Here is a 16,762-nt window from a genome sequence, read left to right as displayed (position 1 = left end):
TTTATCCAATAATTTTGGGAGTGAGGTAAATAAAGTTCAACACGTTCTCATAAACCCCTTGCAGGTCACTAATGCACTAAAGTGCATTATGTGTGGTATCCCGACAAAGTCCTTTGGGTTTTGTGTGTCACGTGGGCTTGGTGTGCTGAGAATTGACCTTGGGAAACACCACTCTCCCGCTGTGAAGTCCCAGCCAGAATCCAGGAAGGTATCTGTTTTCATAGTTTAGAGGATAAAATGCAATAATAGGGCAGACATTTTTGTGGGGAAGAATGTCTTGTTTTATAGTAGGGTTAATAGGGGAAATAAAGCCCCATATAGTCCCTCAACTTTCGGTTTCTAAACTGGAAAGACCACAGTGTGTGTTCCAGCAGCCTCCCTGAAGTCATTAGTGCTTCAGAGCCAGCTGAACTGTTGGATAATAATGACTCTTTGCACTTATAGAATGCATTTCCTCTGAGGAGTACCAAGTAATTTACAATCACTTATTAATTAATCCTCAGCCCCCACGAGATGAGGATGGGTTATTATGTGTCTCTGACAGATGTGTGAAGTGGCCAGAGGGAGACCAAGTGACACTAAGCTTCTGCCCAAGGTCACTGCGTTGTCAGACTCACTGGACACCGTCACAGCTCCGCCAGCCTCACCATTCATTCTGCAAGCCTCTCCCACAGAAGTACTGGAATTCCTCGGGGCTGGTTCCAGCCATTTCAGAAAAGTCTGAGTTTTTCAGATCAAATGTGAGGATTTTGCTGTTCCATTTTGTGTGTTTTGGGGGGAGGGGGAGGGTCCATTTTTTTCCTATTCTGTTTTGGTTTTGGTGTTGATGGGCACAGTTTTAGGCCTACCACTTAGGTGTCCGGGAAGAGTTGGTTCTAAGTGCATTACTTTTGCATTTTGTTCAGACACGTCACTTACGCAGGGAGAGCGTGCATTCTCCCAACTGAAAGGGGAAGCATAACAGCTCACAGAGTGTGAAAGGAGGCCTGAGAGAGGAGGGGAGAAGCGAGCGTTGCCTCTACCAGAGCCTCGTATTTTCGCAGCAACGTGCAGTTAGGAGATAAACGCAGATTTGCTTTTCTACACAGACTGCACTTACACCAACTCTCAGAGAACTAGAGTCCACTTCCATTAGCAGATGAACGCATCCACAGAAAAAGCTACGAGCTACAGAAGAGTCTTTGAGTTTACTTTCAGACATCCTTTGCAGTTTATTTTCAAACGGATCTCTTACCTGAATATGTGTTTTTCCACACATACAAACGAAACCAGCCAGAGTGGGTTTGTTTTTGTACAGGGAAGCAAGAACCAGTCACATCTAAAGAAGAGCTACACTGTACATCAAAAACTCAGAAACTGTGAGCCAAACACCTCAATGTTGAGGCCACGAAAGCCATAGCCAGCCTTCTGAGCCTTCTAAGACCAGCTGTAGTCATTGCTGGCACATGAGAAGAGACAGCTTGGATGACATAAAATCCCAGGGGCCACGAAGGAGTAATTAAGCATGGTGACTTCCAGGGTCAGTTCAATGGAAGAAAGCATTGTAATGTCTGGAACTTTGAGGAATACTCTTTGGACAGGATACAGTCAAAGTTAGGCCAACTGATGGAACTCCTTCCTTCCTCCCTCCCTCCCTCCCTCCTTCCTTCCTACATCAAATGTTTGTTGAGCATTTCCTTTGTTGAAAGCCCTGTTCTGGGACTCTGGAGCGATGTACCCAAAGCCAGCAGTCTCAGTAGAATATTCAATGACCTAATTTTCTTGAACTCTCTCCCACTCCCCTTCAGGCCCGCATGCCCTTTTGCTCTGCCTGGGTGTGAGTCCCATTCCTGGCAGATCAGGACGTAAAGCAGAACTCTGTCTGAGGAAACAATTGAATAAGGCTTCCAGAAAGACCCAAATTCTCCAGGTCTCAAAGGAAGGGGACCATGACGGTAGAGTTCCAGTTAGCAGGGTTGCCTTTTGTGGGAGAGAGAAGTGGTGTTACCCACGCATCCAGGTAGTGGTAGGATCACCTCAGCTGCCCGGGTCGCAAGCAGAGCTGGGCACAGGACGAGGGGGTGTGCCATCGCGTCAGGCGACTGGCCTGCACTTGCAGCTCTGGGCTCCTATCAAGAGGTTCCTGCTGGACAACCCCAGCACACACTCATACTTGCTCATTTCTCTCTTCTTTTTTGTCCCTGGGTTCTGAGGTTGATCTTGTGTATCTGTGTATGACAGGTGACTATAAGTCCTTACATGTGTTTTCACTCAGTAACTGCTCATTACTGAATGAAATTTATTATCTTCAACCCATCCTTTTCCCTCCCATCTGCCCTCACCTACGAAATTCTCTTGATTATATTCCAAAGCCATGTTTGACTGGCTCTGATCTCATCTCTACCGCTGCATGGCCCTGGGTTAAAGATTTAGCTTCTGAGTCTGGTGCCTTGCATCTGATATCTGTTTTACAGGGTCACTGTGAGAAAGAAACAAAATAACTTAGGTAAAGCACTTGCCACAGAGTTGACAGCAAGTAAATGTTCATTCTTTTTACTTCGCCTTCCAACCTCTTCCCCTGTGCTCCCAGGCAGTTTGCTCAGACAACTATATTTGACTTAGGGGATGGGCTGCTTTGTATAAAAGTTAGTGACAGGGCTCCCCTGGTGGCACAGTGGTTGAGAGTCCGCGTGCCGATGTAGGGGACACAGGTTCATGCCCGGGTCCAGGAGGATCCCACATGCAGCGGAGCGGCTGGGCCCGTGAGCCATGGCCGCTGAGCCTGTGCGTCAGGAGCCTGTGCTCCTCAACGGGAGAGGCCATAGCAGTGAGAGGCTCGCATACCGCAAAAAAAAGTTAGTGACAACTAGCCCTTTAAACTGATGATGAATAATTTAAAGAAAAGGGAAGTAGACTCAACATTGACTAACAAAGGTAATAAAGACAGAAACAAGAGGCACAGCCTTGGGGGGCCGGGGACGTGGGGATAAGACAGGAATCATAACTGATCTGCATATGCACAGTCACCAGGAAGTCAGAAACTGTCATTATTTATTATCAAACTCTATAATTTATAAAATTTGTTTTATAAAAATACTTACAAAAACATTGATCAAATCAACACAACCATATTTTAGAAGGTAATCTTCCAGAAATTTACCAAGCAAGAAAGTCACTCTATATTTAAGGAGACAAAAGGAAATGACAGATGATGATAAAACAAGTTGCTACCAAAAGGGGATACAAATGTGATACAAAAGAACCCAAGAGAATAAACATGTGATGTTGGTAAAGGATTTGCTTGCTTTGAGTAGATCCTTGAGTAACTGCCAACATCCATCTATGTGCAAACTAATAAAATATGTACCACATAAAGTGCAAAGTTTGGCAGACATCTGTGAAATAGCAGCTAGTGGATAATGAGTTAACACATGCTCTGGAGAAAACGCCATTTTTTCTGACCTATTTGTAAATGAAGGATACAGAAGAAGATCCTATAAGAAGCAAAGAAAAATTCTACCTCTTTACCAGAATAGTCTATATCACAACCAGGCACCTAAGCCACAAAAGCCCCAGAGAAGGACTAGCCAGCCCCTAAATTGTCCATCACCCCCTCCCTGGGACCAGCTGGAGTAAAACCAGAAGCAAATCTTCAAATATCCTCCAGCTTTGAGCCCTGCTCAGCACAACAATATTCCCATAATTCCATGCTCTTAGGGAAAGAAATTACATTCACCTGCGTTTTATTTTGAGCCAAATACCCTTTGGGCAAATCAAAAAGAGATGAGTATTCACTGCTCCCCTCGTCCCTCAGCAATGTCTTATGGCTTAATTAAGACAGTAATGACTCTGGGGACAGAAAACATGTTCGAATTCTAAGCCAGCCCCAGCCTAGCATGTTCCCTCACCAGGCAGGAATCAGGAAAAACTGAGAGCAAGCCCAGCTGAAGGTCACCACACCAGGGGGAAGGTGACTCTTCTCCAATTTTAAAAAGAGGAGGAAAAAGCATGAGGCAGCAGCCGTTGGTCCACAGAGCTGTGTTCGTATTTGACCAAGGAGTCAGGGCCACGCAGATTACAAATGTCTGCACACAAGTAATATACTAGGTAGGCAGTGGGAACCGAAATGGGATGTCCTTTTTGGTGTGATGATTGGGACACAAAGACACACAAAGACACACACACACACTCATCAGAAAATATTTTCTTTAAAGCAAAGTCCACAAATGAAAAACTATGATTTTTCTCAGCAAGTTCAAACCTTTCTAACCTTCTGCATTAAAGACATCGTGTGACAAATCAGAGCAAGCCCACCCCGTCCCACTAAGAGGTGCACGCCAGCTTCTGGTGAGAAGACCTTCAAGCTTCCCAGAATGATAGATGGTGGCGGGGTTACCACTCTAGTTACCAGGCCTAGTGTCAGGATCCACAGAAGCCCCCAAACTCCCCTCTTCATCTATCATTGACTACAACGTAGTAAGACAAACAGAACAGATTTCATTCAAATCAACTGCACAGTTGGGAGACAGTTTTCAATTTTATTCCATAACGAGGGTGGCTTTATTGTTGTAGCTACTGAAGGAATACAAAGTGGCCAGATTTCTGGTCCATAAAAAGGCCAGTGTTAGAGTCTGGAGGAATGTGAAGTTGAGAAGAGGAACTCTTCTGCAGATTTATGTGTAGGTAAAGTTAAAGCACAAATCAGGGAGAGTGGACGCTTTAATATGGCTCTTCTTTAGCGATATTTATAAAGCCTTTGAACTGAGCCCAACCATTCAGAGCTGATACCGTGCAGTGTTCTCAAAAACTTATCAAATATTAAAAACCCTATTTTGCAGAAAAACAACACTTTGCATGTTGGAGAGACAGAGTCATAGTTAAGCAAACTTCCCTTTGTTTTCCACCAAGAGAAATTCAAGCTTTTTTTTTTTTTTTACCTTTTACATTGGATGAAAGAAGATCTTTTGCTTTGTTGCAGAATCAGTAAGAAACTGGCAACTTGGAAATGTGTATTGCATTCATCCTGCACTTCCCCTACAGGATGGCAGTGTCTGAGCACTTAGGGAGCACAGTCCTGGGGACTGGGTCAGCTATAGAAAAGGCTGAAACAGGTCTTCCGGTCTCCAGAGGCTGCCAGTCTCCTGAGGCTTCTGGTCTCCAGGGGCTTCTGGTCTCACTCTGTAGGAATAAGACAGGCAACCACAGTGAACGTCTCTGTGGTCTAAGATTATCGGAGAAAGATTTCTGAAGAAGGCAGGAGTTTAGCTGAGCCTTGAAACAAAGGGAGCAGGTAGATAACTGTTTCCTATTTCCACTTCTCTGCATCTACTATTCCCTCTACCTGGAACTCACCCATCATCTCATCTTCTCTGAAAACACTATTTTTCCTTGAAGAATCCCAAAGTCTAAAGTCAGGGCGTCTTCCCACCAGCCCCACCTCTCAGCCCACCTCTTTCCTTCCTGTTCCCTCAAGTCATTTAGTCTTTGCAAATTCCGTCAGTTACGCAGTAAGCATTTTGACAGAGAGCTGGGTTGAACACAGGACTTCCAGACCTGGGGGCAAGATGAGATTGTCCCAAGGTGGAAATGCAGACCTCATGCTTCCCGTAACAAGATCCCATCAGCCAAAGGCTGTGGTGTTGAAAATACATGCTACGTATAAAAAGTAACTTGCCTTGAAATTTTTCTTGAAACTAGAAAGGTTGTCATAAATGTTCCAGAGAAGGTGGATTTTATGTGCTCTAATTCAGATTCCGTTTACTCAGGGGTCAGAGCCACTGAAAACCTTGACAAAAAGATAATCAGGCCACATACCTCTCTGAGGACTCTTTCAAACTCCCTCTAACAGGGTGGATTAAGGATCTGGAGGTATTCAGAGGGAGGGAAAATTCTATTGTGGAGACAGATGTGTCCAGGAAGGCTTAGTGAAAGACGTACAGTCTTAACTTAGGTCCCAAAGGACAGAAAGGGAGAGAGAGGTGGAGAGGGGTCAGGAAGGGTGTCTGGGAGGGGCAGGAATAGCCTAAGTTAGGATGCATCAGTGGTCAGGCAGGGAAGGAGCTGTACGTGAGGAGGTGGGGCTGCTGCTCAGACTTTGCAGGGTAGGACCCAGCTCATGCTAACAAGGGTGCTTTTCCTGAAAGCAAAGGCTACTTACTGATGACCTTTCTTCTAGGCATCTTAGTCGGGTGCCACCAAGTCTGACCCAAAAGCCAGACTCCAAGCAGGATGTGGGAAGAGGGGTAGGCCAAGTAGTAGAACAAAGGTGAAATCCAGCACTTGGATCTAAGGTTCAAGGCATTCAGTTCAGGGGCGAGGAGGAGTCTGGAGCCATAGAAGTAAGGGAGTCTCTCTCATAACAGAGAGAGGTCACAGCGGCCTCTGCACGCTGCATGTAGAACAAGCCTGGGAAGTCAGACGGGTTCCATCCCATGAGCCACTTCTGATGAAATCATAGTAACTGCCTTGGAGGGCTGTGTTGCCAAGGACCCACACTCCTCACTGTAGCCTGCAGAACTCTCCCGGCGGCAGCCCTGTTCACCTGTCCACCTGCATTTCCTTCTTGCCTCTGCCCTCCCCTTGGCTCACTGTGAGGAAAAACGTCCCCAGAGTCACCTCTGTCCTTCAGTGGGACCAATATTGACACAATGCTGTCTGAGACATTCCCACTCCTGAGGGAGCTCCTGCAGGGACTGGAGGACCTGTCTGTCAGGGAAATTGTAACCCTTGAACATTGGATGAGAGAAGCCCTCATGGAGTTCTTCCAACTCTGACCTTTTAGGATGTAATCAAAAGGGAACTGCCAGGTCCCTGTGTCACACTCAGCTGTCAAGTGGATTAACCAGGACTAAAAAGATGGCACTTTGAAAACCCAAAGCACCAAAACCAAAGAATTAAATCAGTGAAATATTAGTGGGTTGTACTTGAAGATAAAATTAAATACTTAATATTTGTCTGTTGCATACCAAAGCAAATTACACAAAGTAACTCATAATGAAATATTTAATTAGCTGCTCTGAAATGAATTTGTTCTCAAACCATTAATCTAATTAGCACCCACAACTTCCCTTTCGCAGCACTTGCCTCGTTTATGTATGAGGCCGGCACACAGCTCACGTTTGTCTACTTACGTATATGTATATCTCTAAGAGCCTCCTGCTTGTAGTACAGACTATTTCCTGCTCCCTTGCCTCCCATATTTGTGGGTAACATTCATTATCCACAAAACAAAGAAATTGCTCCAAATGAGAAACATTTGATGTTTCAAAGTGCACAGAGAAGGGGCTATTTTTTCAACATGCATTGCAGATGTGGCAGCTGAATGCATGTGCACACACAAACTCTAAATGAACAGCCTGCATAATAGTGACAATTATATGTTGCAATATGTTCCGTTTCTGCTAATCAACTCAGGAAGCTCCAAAGAGGGGGGAAAAAAAGATTGTCGTTTTGTTCTTTTAAATATTGCAGCTTGTGGACTCTACCTGCTTACTGATAAATTTGACATTATTGAAAAAATACTGAAATAAATTTAGAAACAAAAATTATTCCCACTGAAAAATTAGATAATTAACATTTTGAAGGCAGCCGGAATGGGGAATAGCTGAGAGAATACCAGTACAATACTGCCATCTAGAGGCAACTATGGGAAGCTACAGCTTAAAAAAATTTTTTTTTTCAGATTGCTTTATTCCAGAGATGTAAAATAAGCAAAATAAAAAGGTTTGCTGGTATATCCGATAAGGATAGGAAAAGGAGGCTTGGAATTCTAAAAACTAGATTCATATTATTCTGACATGGCTTAAAGCGGAGCTCTCCAAACTTTTTTCACTTCTCTGGACCCTGGGGTGTTTGGGAGGTTGAAAAGGAGGGCAGGGTTGCTGATCTGGCAGAGAGGGCTGTGACCAGGCCTGCCAGGAAACTGAATACATGAGTGGGGCCAGGCTTAGTAATGCCTGTTCTTCCTTTTTTGTTTTTGCATTTGTTTAGGGCGATCTGAAAGTTTGTATGTGAAATCTCCGGATGTTTTAACTTGGCAACTTAAAAAAAAATTTGTGCAGTGCGAATGAAACATGTCTGCGGGACAACTTTGGCTCAACGGCAACAGGTTTGTGACACTTGGAATGAAAAAAAAATATTACTGGTGAATCCTGACCCAAGGAGAAAGGAAGAGAGAACCTAGGAAGTTGTTGCCAGCTTGGAAATGTATAAAGAGGGATTGGGGGCCACACCTAGAAACTCTAGCCCAGTCACATGGGAAGATAAGAGTCTAACATAACAGTAGCCTTAGCTCTCCAACTGTAATTCATGGACTTCTGTGAAAAGGACTTAAGGAAATGTGCACAATCTTGCAAGTGCAAACACAGTAAGCTCTTTCCCCACCTCATCACACAGGGGAAAATCGTCCATAACGCTGGTTTCTCTGAACCCTGGTTACAGCTGAGAAAGCTCGTCACAAGAATTGTGACCCAGGAAATGGGAGCCACCCTGGCAAAGAAAGGAAGGAGAAGAAAGCTTACCAAAAAAATACCAAAGGCAGAGAGAAACTGTCAAAGAAGAAAAACATGGGGCTTTCATTTTGATATTGCTTTCAATCATTGCAATGAACAAGTTAAAAGTCATAACTAACTATGGCCACAGTATCAAATAACTCAAAGAGAGTAAAACAAAAATGGTATACAAAGTGATGCCAAGCTCTGCATGTGTCTCTATGGAGCAAATAAACGTTGGCAGGTAGAGAGTGAAGCATCAGGCAAGCTGGGATGTTGCAATTGATTTGCACTCTTCAGTTATCCTGTACTGAGGTGCTCTGTGTGTTCTGTGTTTTCCCTCTGGATAAAATAATCACAGGTTTATACTGTCACAGAACAAAGAGAATCATGATGTATGTTTCATGATTTATTAATATTTAGCTGATTCCACACACTTTTGCTAAACAGAGGAGTGAAGGAAGGACATTTCAGAAGTGTGTTCACAAGAACCCAGGAGGAAGCAGGGAGGCCAGGGGCACAGTGGTCAGTGTGGGTGAAGGTGGTGCATCTCCTCTCCAACTTTCCCTTCTCTCTCTTTACTGATTTTTTTTTTTTTTTGGTCTTCTCGTTGCATCAATTTATGAAAACAAGGTGTTAAAATCTCCAATTATAACTGTGGATTTGTTCTGTGAGTTTTTCCTTCATGTATTTTAAAGCTGTATCGTGTGCATCCCCTATATATTTAGGATTTCTGTGCCTTCCTGGTGAATTAAAATATCATTATGAAATGTCTCTATATGTAACAATAATCTCTGTCTGGAAGTCTGCTTTGTGTGAAATCGATATAAGCACAGCAGCTTTCTTGTGCTTATTATTCCATGGTATAGCATTTCCCCTCCTTTTTTCACATTCTAACTACACGTATACTTATACTTAAATTGCTTCATTTATAGGTAGCATCTTGTAGAGTCTGCATTTTTATGCAGGCAGTCTCTGCCTCTTAAATGAAGAGTTTAGTCAATTCATTTTCAGTAATTAATATGATTGGGTTTAATTCTACTACCTTGCTATGTGCTTTCTATTTTTTCAATCTTTCTTGTTTGTTCTTATTGTTCCTCTATTTCTCCTGGCTTATTCTCTTTTGAATTAATCAGATTTCAGTTGTAGAATTTCCATTTGGTTCTTTTTTAGAGTACCCAGTTCTCCACTGAGGTCTCCCATCTGCTGACTTATTGTGTCCATCTTTTTTTTTTTTAAGTCTTTGAACATTTTTATAATGGCAGGGTTTTGTTTTTGGTTTTTTTTTTTGCGGTACACAGGCCTCACTGTTGTGGCCTCTCCCGTTGCGGAGCACAGGCTCCGAATGCGCAGGCTCAGCGGCCATGGCTCACGGGCCTAGTCGCTCCACGGCATGTGGGATCCTCCCGGACCGGGCACAAACCCGCGTCCCCCACATCGGCAGGCGGACTCCCAACCACTGCGCCACCAGAGAAGCCCTATAATGGCAGTTTTAAAGTCCTAATCTGCTAAGTACAATATCTGGGTCCTATCAAAGTCTATTTCCATTGACTGGTGTTTGTTCCCTTGATCATAGGTAACACAGTCTGATTGCTCACGTGTCTAACGACTTTTTATTGTATGTTGGACACTGTGGGTGATGTTTAAGGAGTCTGGATTATGTTATTTTCTCTAAGGAAGGCTGGTTTTGTTCTGCAAAGGAGCTAATTATTGGCAAATTTCCTTTCTCTGGCTTGATTTTATTCTTGTTAGGGTGGTTCTGTTTCATATTTGTTCTTAGACCCAGGACATGGCTTTTACGTCTGTTGCAGGGGTTGGCAAATGTTGTCTGTAAAAGCCAGGTAGGAAATATTTTAGCTTTTGTGAGCAGTATATGGTCTCTATCTCCTTTTCCTTCGTCTCCTTCTTTTCCTCCTCTTCTTCCAGCTCCTGCTGCTGCTGCTGCACTGCTGCTTTTGAACAATACTTTTTAAAAATGTAATAATCATTCTTAGCTCACAGGCCACACAAAAACATGCCACAAGTGAGATTTGGCCATCGTTTCCTGACCCCTGCTCTAGAGCATGGTCCGTAATCCTAGCATGTAGCCTTTATATGAGTTCTCAGCTGAGGCCCTGCAGTGTTTATTGAAGACATTCCATTCAGGATTGGCCAAACTTCAATGTACACCGGCTAGCTCACTGCAGTCACTCTCTCCTAAGCCTCATGAAGCCTCACCCTGTGGAGGTACAGCCAAGCTCTCGGCTAAAGACCCAGAAGAAACCTCTAAGCTCCACAACACACTGAGGTCCAAAAGATGCTAAATGGAAAGAGCTGTGCAGGGGAAGCAGCAGCTCTGTCTTGCCTGGGTTAATTTTCTCTCTGAGGCTGTACATTTTCGGAATAGCCTGAAGAGCTGTCCATGTCCTCACTGTCTGTGATATGTTCTTACCCTCAGGGGAAACACTGATCCAAATCTTATAAAATAGTTAAACAGTTACTCATGACATCATCCTTACAGATGATTTTGCTCTCCTCGTTCTAGTATCGTCGATTACTGTAAAAAAAAAAAAATCACTATCATTTGGACTTCTCATCAACTTCTGGCTTCCTTCTCATGCTTACCTAAAGATTCTGCTATAAGCTTCAGGTTAAAAAGTCAGTGCTGGGCTTCCCTGGTGGCGCAGTGGTTGAAAGTCCGCCTGCTGATGCAGGGGACGCGGGTTCGTGCCCCGGTCCGGGAAGATCCCACATGCCGTGGAGCGGCTGGGCCCGTGAGCTATGGCCGCTGAGCCTGCGCGTCCGGAGCCTGTGCTCCGCAAGGGGAGAGGCCGCAACAGTGAGAGGCCCGTGTACCGCAAAAAAAAAAAAAAAAAAAAAAAAAAAAAAAAAAGTCAGTGCTTAACCAAGACAGACATCCTCAGAGCCTCAATGAAAAGGACAAGGCACTCTTACCTATTGATACTTTAAGTAATAGACTCATGAGTACAAACTGCCAAGCTGACACCACTTAAGACAACTGCAGATTGCAGCAGGAGACTGAGTCAGGATCTCCAGGACTTTTTTCTTTTAGTCCAGAAGCAGCCACTTTGTAAAAGCAGATTGCAGACCCAACATCCAGTGCAACAAGTATTAGTTACATGGAAGTGAATGAACTGATAAGGTGAATACAATTGTGGTTATTTGTATTGGGATATTATTTATCTTCTTGTTGTATACTGGTATTATTTTTAATGTTCTATTTTCTTATGGACATACGATGAAGCCCTTTCTCTTTCTTCTTGATCAACGCCTAACCTTTATTTTAAACTAGGGATTAGAAAACGATGGTCCATGGGCCAAATCTAGCTCATCACAGGTCAAATCTAATCTATGAGCCCATTGTTTACACGTTGTCTATGGCTTCTTTTATGCTGCATTGGCAGATTTGACCACAAATCTTATAGTAGACCCATGGCCCGCAAAACTGAAAACATTTACTATCTTGTCCTTTATAGAAAAAGTCTGCTGATCCTTGTTTTAGACTATGCCTTTGCAAACTGAAATGAACTATTGTTTACAACACTGTCAAATTCAGAGACAAATGTTTTTTGCTAAGTCTTTTGATTTTAAAACCAAGGTAGTGGACTTTCCTGGTGGCACAGTAGTTAAAAATCTGCCTGCCAATGCAGCGGTCATGGGTTCGATCCCTGGTCTGGGAACATCCCACATGCCATGGGGCAACTAAGCCCGTGTGCCACAACTATTGAGCCTGCGCTCTAGAGCCCACGAGCCACAACTACTGAATCCCGTGCGCCTAAAGCCCGTGCTCCGCAACAAGATAATCCACCGCTTGCTGCAACTAGAGAGAGCCCACGCACAGCAACGAAGACCCAAGGCAGCCAAAAATAAATAAATTAATTTTTTTAAAAAAAGAGGCAGTTTTTCAAGGGATCAATAAGTTTTGTTTGTTTGTTTAAGTAGGATATAGTTAGAAAAATCAATTGTGTAACCAAAGCTACGCATGAAGTATCAAATGAGAATAAATCTCATTTAATCAGGTATGATATGCCTCCCATTGAGGAACAGGAGTTGTACTTCATATGTGGAACAAAGGCTCACAAAGCCCTCCCAGGAGACCTGTCTAACACCTGTTTTGTGGATTTCTGGATCCTGGAATTTTAGATCATTTCCTGGCAGACCAGGTCCCTTAGTAGATTTGGAGAATTTCACAGTGAGAGAGAAATTCATCCACATTTACAGGTACTCCAGGAAAAACTGATAGAAATGAATTTCTTAGGTTTGGTTTTCTAGCTTCAAATCATGAGTGCAAACAAAAGCAACAAAAACTCTTCTGGCCTATTGAAAAGACACTAGTAGATTCCACATAATTTCTCCAGACAGAGGTTAATATTTTGGCCTTAGTCATTGCTTAAGTCCACGTGGTGCTGGATTTGCTGACCATACTTCAAAGAAATTTATATTTAACTAACACCTTTTGCTGCACCAGGGTTAATGAATCAGAACAAGATAAAATAAAACTAGCTTTTGTGATCAAAAATAATCTTTAGGAATTATGATCACAAGGATGGCTTTTAGAAAAAGTGGCCAAAATCTGGAAAAAGACAAAGGGGCTTCTGCCTGTGTTTCAGTGTTGTGTTGGGTGTAGTCTAACAACCCGCCCAGAGTTATTTTGATTCTCTAGGAGTGTGTGCCTCTGTATGACTTGCTATTTACTATTCAGGGTATTTTTCGACTCTGTAAGGGTAGATGTTAACTCACAGAAAACAGAGATGTAAATTATTCTTGTCCAATAGGAATGAAAACGAAATTTATCTCTGGAGAGATGCAAATGGAAATATTATAACCCAAAAGGTATGGCTTATTTTATATATAACTTAGCAATCTGATTCCAGCACCCTTTCAATGACTTTATATACCCAAGTCTCTCAAATTATCTTTGAACCAGCTTCACTATTCTGCTGAGTCTTCAATAATGAGTTTAATAAATTCTTGACACAGACTCACTTTTAAAAATTTTAGATATATAATCATTGACTACCTTCCTAGATGCTTGGGTAAAATATGAAAGCTAGAGAGAGTTAAGGATTTTTTTAAGATAATAAATATTTAAGTCTGTTTCCCAATGTAAAAAAAGGAAGCCATGAAAAGAGGACTATTAAAGATTCAGTCAAGAGGAGACAATGAGTCAAATCCCAGAAAAGGAGCACAAAATTCAAAACGTGAATGGTTGGATGACTCTTGATTAGAAAAATGACCAACTTTTCCTCTGATGGTGAAAAAAGGAAGTATAGTTGTATACATAGATAACTTTGTAAGTTAAGAAGCAAGAAGTTGAAGATGTTCATACCACATAAGCTGTCTGTTGCTGAGACTGAGGGTTTGGTGGTGTGGTAGGTAATGGGAAGGCATGGTAAGGGTTTGAATGGTCACTGGTAGAAATGAGAAAGGGGGCCAATTTGAAACAACCTTGCTGAGGTGAAAAGGGAATGTGTTGGCTGTACTAATCTCAATGTGGGATTTTTGGTGAGAATCAGGGATGTGTTGGAGTAAGTTCCAGACGATTGCAGTGATGTATTGTGGAATTCAGGGAGGAGAACACAAGACAGAAAGCCAAGATGTGGCTGATGGATGTGGAGGAGGTGGACGGTATGCAGAGACTGGGCCCCATGACAAGGTTGGCGAGGCACAATAGAGCAAAGGAGTCAGCAGCAAAGAGGCACAGGGTGAGGTTGGGGATGGAGGCTGCAGGTGGACGGTTCCAGATGATGAGGTTTCATCTACCTCGTGGCGGCTGATGTTCACGTTAAGTATGGGTCTCGGTCAACCTTTCAGAAGACACTGGGGTAGGGCGTAGGGACAGGCTGGTACATATGACTTCACTGAAAAATATATAGGTGACACTAGGCTCTCGCACACTGGTAAAAGAGTAAGAAGTTCTTTTTTCATAGGGCAACGCTTGACCTCTTCCAGATATTCTGTGTGACCCAGAGCCTGAAGACCACAAGGAAGGGGAGAAGAGTAGAGTAGAGATACCCATTGGGTACCCAGCACTGCGGCGGGCCCTTCACACACACCATCTCATTCAATACAGTAATAGTGAAAGAGGCATATTAGCATCCCAACTTCTTAGATGAGCTAATAGGCTCTGGGAGGATAAGCTATTTGCCCAGTATCGCAGGTAGGAAATGTCAGGGCTCATATCCAGAGCTATCAAGAGGCCAAAGTCCATTTTCATAATTACTACAGCACAGTCTCCAGGAAAATAAGGAAATAAGGGAACAGGATTCAGGAAGGGGAGAGAAGTGGGAAAAGCTACTTAATAATTTCTCAAGATGTACATTCAGTCACCTTGTATTTTCCAAAGGGGGAGGAGGCACTAGGTACCCCTAGAATTGCCCTATACAGCACAACTGTACCTATCACTGTCCATAGGAAGCAATTAAAATAAAAAATATTGAGAATCCATAAAGCAAACATATACTGGAAGTACAGAGAAGAACCCAGGGACTTTGTATCTTTGTTCCTGGTTGCTCTGCCTCAGAGGCTCCTTTCAAGGTATTTACATACCAAGAGGTATTTACGTACCTCGCTTCCTTCATGTCATTACTCATAACCAGCTTCGTAACACTGGTCTTCCTAAGGATCCAGCTGAAAATTACAACCCACCACCTCAACCCTCACTACTGGACACTCTGTTCATCTAAGATATCACATATTTCATTTGTTTATTGTATCCTCCACTAGAACGTAAACACAATGAGAGGGGGACTTTGTCTTTTTTCTTTTTTACTATTGCATTCCCAGCATCTAGAATGGTTCCTGGCACATGGTAGACGCTCAAATATTTTAAAATTTATCTCAAGGTCAGGCAAGTGCCCGATGACCTGTGGCAGACCTTCCTAATTCTTTACTTAAAATCCCCCTTCTTTCTTATCAGTAGAATTGTGTTTGAGGGCAGCAGCAGCATACCAAAAATAAATAAATAAATGCTAAACCATTCTATTTCCCAGCTTCTCTAGCTGATGATGGCTGTGAGCCATCGTCCTGGCTAATGGGCTGGAAAAGGAGGTTCCTGGGCGAGGCTTCCGGAAAAGCTCTTTACAAGGCAGTGGCTGTGGATAAAGTGGAAAGAGGGGAGGAGCCACTACCCTACCCTGGACCACCTTCCTCTGGACATCCAGTCCTATGAGGGAAAATAAAGCCCTAATTTTTTGAGCCATTGCTTGGCTGTGTTTTCTGTGACTTGCAGCTGAATGCAATCCTGTGTAAACCCCAGGGTCAGAATTGTGCTTCCCACTTTCCCCTCCTTCAAATCTAGTCCTTGCCATCCATGTGTGGGAAAGCTAGGTGTGATTGGCACCCACTCAGCCAGCTATATGGAGATTATGGCTTGTTTAACAGTCCAGTCCATCGTGGCAGGACAAATAATACCGAGCACAAGAGAGTGAAAGGCTGGCTGCTTTTCCTGTGCAGACCTAGCAAATGTTGGGTTCTCTCAAATTTCTCTAATCAGGAAAAAAAATCTAGAGAAAGTAGAAGAGAGGATGAAATGCTTCCTAAACATGGAGAAGTCCCTTCGTTTACAGGCTAAGAATAAAATGCAGAGGTATAGTCAATATTCCCTGATACAATCAGGATCATCCCCGGCAGACAGTTTTAAAATGTAGGTTGAGTCCCTAGCCTAGAATTAAATGAAATAGAAACACCCAAGACAGGTCTCCTAAACATCAATTTTGAGAGAGCTCCCCTAGTGCTACTGGTTTACATGCTGGTTGAGAACCACTGCTTCAGTGGTTTCACACTATCAAACCTGTTATGGATTGAACTGTGTCCCCTTGAAATTCATATGTTGAAGGTCTAACCCCCAATGTGACTGCATCTGGAGACAGAGCCTACAAGGAGGTAATTAAGGTTCAATGAAATCACACAGTGGGTTTCTCATCCGATAGGACCTGAGCGTTCCCCGTCTTCCCCTCCGTCTCTCTGCCATGTGACGACACAGCAAGAAGACGGCTAGCTGTCTGCAAGCCAGGAAGAGGGCTCTCACTAGAATCTGACTATGCTGCCACCTTGATCTCGAACTTCCAGCCTCCAGAACTGTGAGAAAATAAGCCTCTGAGTTAAAGCCCCCCAGTCTACGGTATTCTGCCACAGCAGCCACAGCTAATACAAGCCTGTAACCGAAGGAGGTGACCACCCTACTTCCCCATGTTCTCTCTAGGGTCCTTACTAGTCTCCCAAAGTACCCTACTCATTCTCACCCTTATACTTGTCTCCCTCCATTTGGAAAACAAGTTGCTAACTATTTACTG

The sequence above is a fragment of the Phocoena sinus genome, chromosome 5 (genome assembly GCF_008692025.1).
Source record: "Phocoena sinus isolate mPhoSin1 chromosome 5, mPhoSin1.pri, whole genome shotgun sequence".
In the NCBI taxonomy this organism is placed as follows: domain Eukaryota; kingdom Metazoa; phylum Chordata; class Mammalia; order Artiodactyla; family Phocoenidae; genus Phocoena; species Phocoena sinus.
Note: the sequence above shows the minus strand (reverse complement) of the source record.